The sequence below is a fragment of the Gorilla gorilla genome, chromosome 1, assembly GCF_029281585.2.
Source record: "Gorilla gorilla gorilla isolate KB3781 chromosome 1, NHGRI_mGorGor1-v2.1_pri, whole genome shotgun sequence".
In the NCBI taxonomy this organism is placed as follows: domain Eukaryota; kingdom Metazoa; phylum Chordata; class Mammalia; order Primates; family Hominidae; genus Gorilla; species Gorilla gorilla.
Window position 1 is genome coordinate 100,889,510 of NC_073224.2, and position 7,590 is coordinate 100,897,099.

The following is a 7,590-nucleotide window of genomic DNA, read 5'->3' on the forward strand; positions in this document are numbered from 1 at the left end:
CATGCCCTCAGTTCTGTTCCTGCTCCTGATAATTAAATATTCCTGCTAACCTCTATCGCCGCCTTTCCCCCCTTTCCTGCTCTAGTCTGTGGACAGAGCTCAGCGGTCCCCCTACTCTCTCCTGCAAACCCCATGTCAGAGCTAAGGATCCTGAGATACGCCCTCACCACACCTCATCCTGTCTCCCCATGATCTCAATCATAACTGGAAAAAAAAAAAATGCTTCATTGGGCCCTCCCCTTTCATTGCCTACATCTCTACCTACTGCAGAAGGAGCTGAGATGGGGACAAAGAGAAGGCAGGAGGTGGGTAGGTAAAAGAGTAAGGCTTTCTCAAGGATTCCAATATATTCAGCCCCTTCTTGCCCTCTGCCAGCTAATTAAGATAACATTCGATGTTCAGTTCCTTTGGAGTGCTGGGGGAAGAGAGGGGCCCTTTGCGACAATAAATCAGCAGTGGGCTTGTGAACACATAGGAGAAACCCAGAGGTGAGAGTGATACAGGCTGGGTGCCAACATGTTGGGGCTTTCGAACCAGGGATGAGTATAAAGGGGGTGGCAGAAGGGGAGTGCCCAGCCCAAGGTCAGGTGAGCCCCACAGGCTACCTTCTGGCCTCATGGCTGCTCCTGTGTGACTGTGTCATCACTGTCTCTCGGGGCCATGTCTACTCCTCTGCCCACCCAGAATCACCCTGCTAATCTGGCAATCAAGATAACTGCTTGGCCGGACGAGGTGGCTCATGCCTGTAATCCCAGCACTTTGGGAGGCCGAGGTGAGCGAATCACCTGAGGTCGGGAGTTCAAGACCAGCCTGACCAACATGGGGAAAGCCCGTCTCTACTAAAAATACAAAATTAGTGGGGCGTGGTGGCGAGTGCCTGTAACCACAGCTACTCGGGAGGCTGAGGCAGGAGAATCACCTGAACCCGGGAGGCAGAGATTTTGGTGAGCTGAGATCACACCACTGCACTCCAGCCTGGGCGGCAGAGTGAGACTCCGTCTCCCCCCCAAAAATAAATAAATAAACAACAACAACAAAAAACTGCTTAATGCTTTGGACTTATTTTCTTTATTGGCTTAGAGAAAAAGTGGGCCAGAATTCCAGGGTTCTGCTATTCATTTCAAACATCTGGTCCTCCAATCATTTCTTTACCTTTTTATCGTTTCTAGTCCTAAGCCTTTCCCTTAGTCTGAGACTAGCAACACTCCCTTGTGGTTATGTAGAGAGGTGATGCCACCAGCTGGCCTTGTCTAAGAACTTCATTTGTCTAGCATTTCGTTCATTCATTCATTCACTAATCACAGCATTCCCTGAACCTTTACTGTGTGCCAGGCACTGTGCTTAATGCTGGGAGACAAAAACAAAAAATATAGTCACACTCTTCATAGAAAATAATAAATTTTTTAGATGGAAGGGATCTTTCAGACCATCTCGTTCAACTTCTTATTTTATGTAGAATGAGAGTGATTTGCCCAAGACCACCAGGGAGGTGATGGTAGAGTCAGGGTTTGAGATAAAAGTCTCTCGACTCCTGGAATAGGACTCTTTTCCACTACATCGCTAACCCTGAGGGAAGCAGTGCCAGGATGTGGACGGAGGGACAGTGACAACACCTTTCGAGATGATTCTTCACTCACAACTGCTGGGAGATGAGGAGGAACTAGATTCAGCAAAAATGCTTGTGCTGTCCCCTACCTTCATATTACCCTGTAGAGCCAGACTTTGCCAGTGCCATTTTCTTGTCTGGTTGTTTTTACTAACTCATAGGCAGTGCACTCAGTCGGCCACCAGTGCCGTCTCCCATCTCAGAGTCCAAGGACCTGTAGTGGTAGATTATGGTGTCTGCCTTCGATAAAAAGGACTTCTAGGAGCCAAGCCCTCCCCTCAGTCACCTGAATAGCACACCTCCCTCAGCCCGCATCTCTCTCCAGCCCCACATCCCTGTCCCTGCCCTTCACAGCCCAGGCTATGGCATCTCCGAAAAGGAATTGGAGAGGAGGCAGAAGGGACTGAGTTATCACTCTACAGAGCACAGAGAGGAGGGAGTTTGCATTTGCATTTGTAGTAGAGGGGACAGAGACTAAACCCTTGGGGATACTATAAATGGTGGGAATAGGAAACCTACCCCTAATCCAAATCCCTAAGCTCACATCAACCCAAGCAGCCACCATCTCTACTCTGTCATATGTCTGCCAAGGTTCACTGAGGAAAAATCTCCAGTATTGGTAAGGGGTATGGGCAGCTCCAATGCTCAGGGGCAGGTTCTAAATCAGTCTCTCTCTCCCCCCACCACCTTCTAACTTTATGTTTTGGAATAGTTTTAGGTTTACAGAGAAATGGCAAAGGTAGTGAGAATTATATATCTCATTTATTTTCCAAAGTAAAACTGGCAGAGCATTAAAAAAAAAAAAAAAAGAAAAATACAACAAAGATGTGCAATCCCAGTAAACTAAATGACAAAGCATTGCAGAGGGAAATTAAAGAAGGCCCAAATAAATGGCATACTGTGTTCAGGGGTTGGAAGACTTTAAAAACATTTTTTTTTTTGGCCAGGCGCGGTGGCTCACGCCTGTAATCCCAGCACTTTGGGAGGCCAAGGCAGGCGGATCACGAGGTCAGGAGATAGAGACCATCCTGGCTAACACGGTGAAACCCCATCTCTACTAAAAATACAAAAAATTAGCCGTGCGTGGTGGTGGGTGCCTGTAGTTCCAGCTACTAGGGAGGCTGAGGCAGGAGAATGGCGTGAACCCAGGAGGCGGAGCTTGCATAGAGCTGAGATCGCACCACTGCACTCCAGCCTGGGCGACAGAGCGAGACTCCATCTCAAAAAAAAAAAAATTTTTTTTCTTTTTTTCTTTTTTTTTGGTTGAGAAGAGGTCTCACTCTGTCACCCAGGCTGGAGTGCAGTGGCACAATCTTGGCTCAGTGCCTCGACCTCCCCAGGCTCAGGTGATCCTCCTACCTCAGCCACAGGAATGTGCTACCACACAGGCTAATTTTTGTATTTTTAGGAGAGATGGGGTATCCCTATGTTGCCCAGGATTGTCTTGAACTCCTGGGCTCAAGCAACCCTCTCACCTCACCCTCCCAAAGTGCTGGGATTACAGCCATAAGCCACCACGCCTAGCATCAAAAATATTCTTGAAATGACCTCAGGTGATCCTCCTGCCTTGGCCTCCCAAAGTGCTGGGATTACAGGCATGTCAGGAGATTGAGACCATCCTGGCTAACATGGTGAAACCCCATCTCTAAAAAAAAAAAAATACAAAAATTAGCCAGGTGTGGTGGCGGGTGCCTGTAGTCCCAGCTACTCGGGAGGCTGAGGCAGGAGAATGGTATGAACCCGGGAGGTGGAGCTTGCAGTGAGCCGAGATCGTGCCACTGCACTCCAGCCTGGGTGACAGAGTGAGATTCCATCTCAAAAAAAAAAAAAAATCAGCTGGTCATGGTGACACTTCGGGAGGCTGAGGCAAATGGATTGCTTGAGCCCAGTAGTTCAAGACCAGTCTGGGCAACATGGCAAAACCCCATCTCTACAAAAGATAACAAAAAATTAGCCAGGCATGGTGGTTCATGCCTGTGGTTCCAGCTACTTGGGAGGCTGATGTGGGAGGATCACCTGAGACTGGGAGGTCAAAGCTGGAGTGAGCTGTGATCATGCCACCGCACTCCAGCCTGGGTGACAGAGTGAGACCCCCGTCTCAAAAAAAAAAAAACCCACAAAAAAACAAAAAAACACTGGGTAACCTCATGGTAATCCAAGCACATGGCACAAAGTATAGCCAGGCCTCATAGGGGCTAGAAATGGGGCTATATACTCTAATTCTTTTTGAATAGCTGCTCCATTATTCTTTTTGAATAGCTGCTCCATTATTCTTTTTGATAGATTTCCCCTTGTAAGAAAGTGGAAAAATATTTCTAAAACTATTTTTAGAGGTGACATCAGAATTCCTCACAGGAAATCTGCTTGTTTGGAAAAATTATTCAATAAATGCTTGAGGTAGTACCCCTGGGGTGATGTGGTGAATACTGGAGACATTGAGAAAGCCCACCCTCCATCTTTTCTTTTTTTCCCATCACAACTCCTACTGCTGTGAGAAAGAATATTAGGCCAAAAGAGCATGACCCAGTTTGGCATTTTCCAAGGTTGGGCTGATCTAAATGAGTTTGAGGGAGATACTCTGGAGACAGGTATGGGAATGTAGCACCACCATCTGGAGAAAAGGGGACTGAATCTTAGCTAGAAAGTGCCACTGAAACACAGGAGGAGTAGCAAGGAGAGGAGACTGACAGAGAGGTTATGGGACCTAGCTCTATGGATTTTATGTGCTCTCCAAGGTGTCACTGCTTTAGAGTTGGTAGTAAATGACCTAATAATACCTAAATGACCATTAGGAAAGAATAATTGATTCATATGTCAATTTTTTGACCATGCACCCGACAGAAAGGAAAAATGACCTCAGCCTAACATATCTCACTTTAGAGAGAGTTTTTCAATTAACAGTAGAACAAAGTGCTATTGAATTGAGTTTAGAAAATCAGATTCCGTTGTTCAATAGAGAAATGTTTTATTATTTTATGTTTCTTTGCTCTGTCACCCAGGCTGGAGTGCAGTGGTGTGATCATGTCTCACCGTAGCCTCAACCTTCTCGATTCAAGTGATTCTCCCACCTCAGCCTCCTGAGTAGCTGAGACTACAGAAGTGCCACCACACTGGCTAATTTTTATTTTTTGTGGAGATGGGGTCTCACTCTGTTGCCCTGGCCTCAAGTGATCCACCAGCCTCGGAATCCCAAAGTGCTGGGATTATAGGCACGAGTCACCTCACTTGGCCATCAAAAGAGAAATGTTATTGGTGAAATTAAGACTTTTATGAGAATTATAAGGCTGGGCACGGGGCTCACACCTGGAATCCCAACACTTTGGGAGGCCGAAGCAGGAGGATCACTTGAGGTCAGAAATTCACGACCACCCTGGTCAACATGGTGAAACTCCATCTCTATTAACAATACAGAAATTAGCCAGGCATGGTGGCAGACACCTGTAATCCCAGCTACTCAGGAAGCTGAGGCAGGAGAACCACTTGAACCTGGGAGGTGAAGGTTGCAGAGAGCTGAGATAGCACCACTGCACTCGAGCCTGGGCAACAAGAGTGAAACTCCATCTCAAAAAAAAAAAAAAGAATTATAAATAAGTGAACTAAACATTTAACTTAAGAAAATAAGGGGGGCCGGGCACAGTGGCTCATGCCTGTATTCCCAGCACTTTGGGAGGCTGAGGCAGGCGGATCATGAAGTCAGGAGATCGAGACCATCCTGGCTAACACAGTGAAACCCTGTCTCTACTAAAAATACAAAAAATTAGCCGGGCGTGGTGGCAGGCACCTGTAGTCCCAGCTACTTGGGAGGCTGAGGCAGGAGAATGGTGTGAACCCAGGAGGCGGAGCTTGCAGTGTGCCGAGATCGCACCACTGCACTCCAGCCTGGGCAACAGAGCGAGACTCAAAAAAAAAAAAAAAAAAGTAAGGGGGGAAAACAATATAAATTTTCCCAAAAGGAAGGCTGGGTGTGGTGGCTCACGCCTGTAATCCCAGCACTTTGGGAGGCCAAGGCTGACAAATTATCTGAAGTCAGGAGTTCGAGACCAGCCTGGTCAACATGGTGAAACCCCATCTCTACTAAAAATACAAATAATTAGTTGGGTGTGGTGGCGCGCACCTGTAATCCCAGCTACTCAGGAGGCTGAGGCAGGAGAATCACTTGAACCCGGGAGGTGGAGGTTGCAGTGAGACAAGATCACGCCACTGCACTCCAGCCTGGGCAACAAGAGTGAAACTTCGTCTCAAAAAAAAATTAATATGGAATTGATGAATAAAACTAAAAGCTAGGTTCTTTAACAAGGCAAAAAAAAAAAAAAAGAAAAGATACGACACAGGCAAGACTAAGGAAAGTAAAAAGAAAAAAGATTTTTAAAAAATTGAAAATATCAAGGGTCGGGGATGATGTGGAGTAATAGGAACCCTGGTACATTGCTGGTGGGCATGTAAAATAGTGTAGCCAGTTGGTTTGGCAGTTCCACAAAAGTTAAACAAGATGTCCATATGACCTAGCAATTCTGCTTCTAACATGTAAACCCTAAAGAATTAAAAACAGATACTTAAATACTTGTGAATGTTCACAGCAGCACTACTTACAATAGCCAAGAGGTGGAAACAACTCAAATGTTAATCAATGGATGAATGGATAAATTGTGGTCTATACATCCAATGGAAAAGAAATTCAGTGATAAAAGAGAATGAAGTTTATTCAGTGATAAAAAAATGAAGTTCTGACATATGCTACAACATGAATAAACTTTGAAAACACTGTAAGTGAAAGAAGCCAGATACAAAAGGTCACACATTGTATAATTCCATTTATATAAAATGTGTAAAATAGGTAAATCCAGAGAAACAGTAGATTAGTGGTAGCCCATGTCTTGCGGGGCAAGAGAAATGTGAAATGACTGTTAACAGGTGAGGGGTTTCTTTCTGGGGTGATGAAAATAATCTGGAATTAGATAATGATGACTGTGGCATAATCTTGTGGACACACTAAAAAACACTGAATTGTGCACTTAAATTTACTCTTTAAAAAGGGTAAATTTATGGCATAGGAGTTACATCACAAATTTTTTACAATGACAAATATAATAAATAATGTAATTTCAATCAGAATCCCAACAGCATTGTGTTTTGGGGAGAAGAGGAAAAGGGGCACTTTGGGGAGGCCGAGGTGGTAGGATCGGTTGAGCCCAGGAGTTTGAGACCAGCCTAGGCAAAATAGTAAGACACCCCCCACCCCCGCACCCCCTACCACCCCGGTCTCTTAAAAAAAAAAAAAAAAAAGCCAGGTGTGGTGGCCCGTGCTTGTAGTCCCAGCTACTTCAGAGGCTGAGGTGGGAGGATCAGGAGACTCACTGAAGCTCCAAGACATCCTAAAGGTTAGAAACCTTTAGCCTCGGCAGGGCGCGGTGGCTCACGCCTGTAATCCTACCACTTCGGGAGGCCGAGGCGGGTGGATCACCTGAGGTCAGGAGTTTGAGACCAGGCTGGCCAATATGGCCAAACTGTGTCTCTACTAAAAATACAAAACAACAACAACAAAAGATTAGCTGGACGTGGTGGCGGGCACCTGTGATCCCAGCTACTTGGGAGGCTAAGGCAGGAGAATCGTTTGAACCCGGGAGGCGGAGAGTGCAGTTAGCCCAGATCGCGTCATTGCACTTCAGCCTGGGTGACGGAGCGAAACTGTCTCAAAAAAAAAAAAAAAAAAAAAGAAAGAAAGAAAAAAAAAAGAAACGTTTAGCCTACAGAATCAACTCAAACTCCTCAGCATAGCATTCAAGGCCTTTCATCTTCTGGCCTCCCACTCCAGCCAGCTCAACCGTTAAGTACACAGATGCCAGAACAGGGTGCTCCATAACCTACGCTTGATCGCCTCTCCAGCACTCAACCGGCTTTTTAGCGTCCCATTCTTAAACGCTCCAGCAAGATGAGCAGCTTATCTTCTTCGACCTTTGCTTAATATACAACTCTATCATACATAT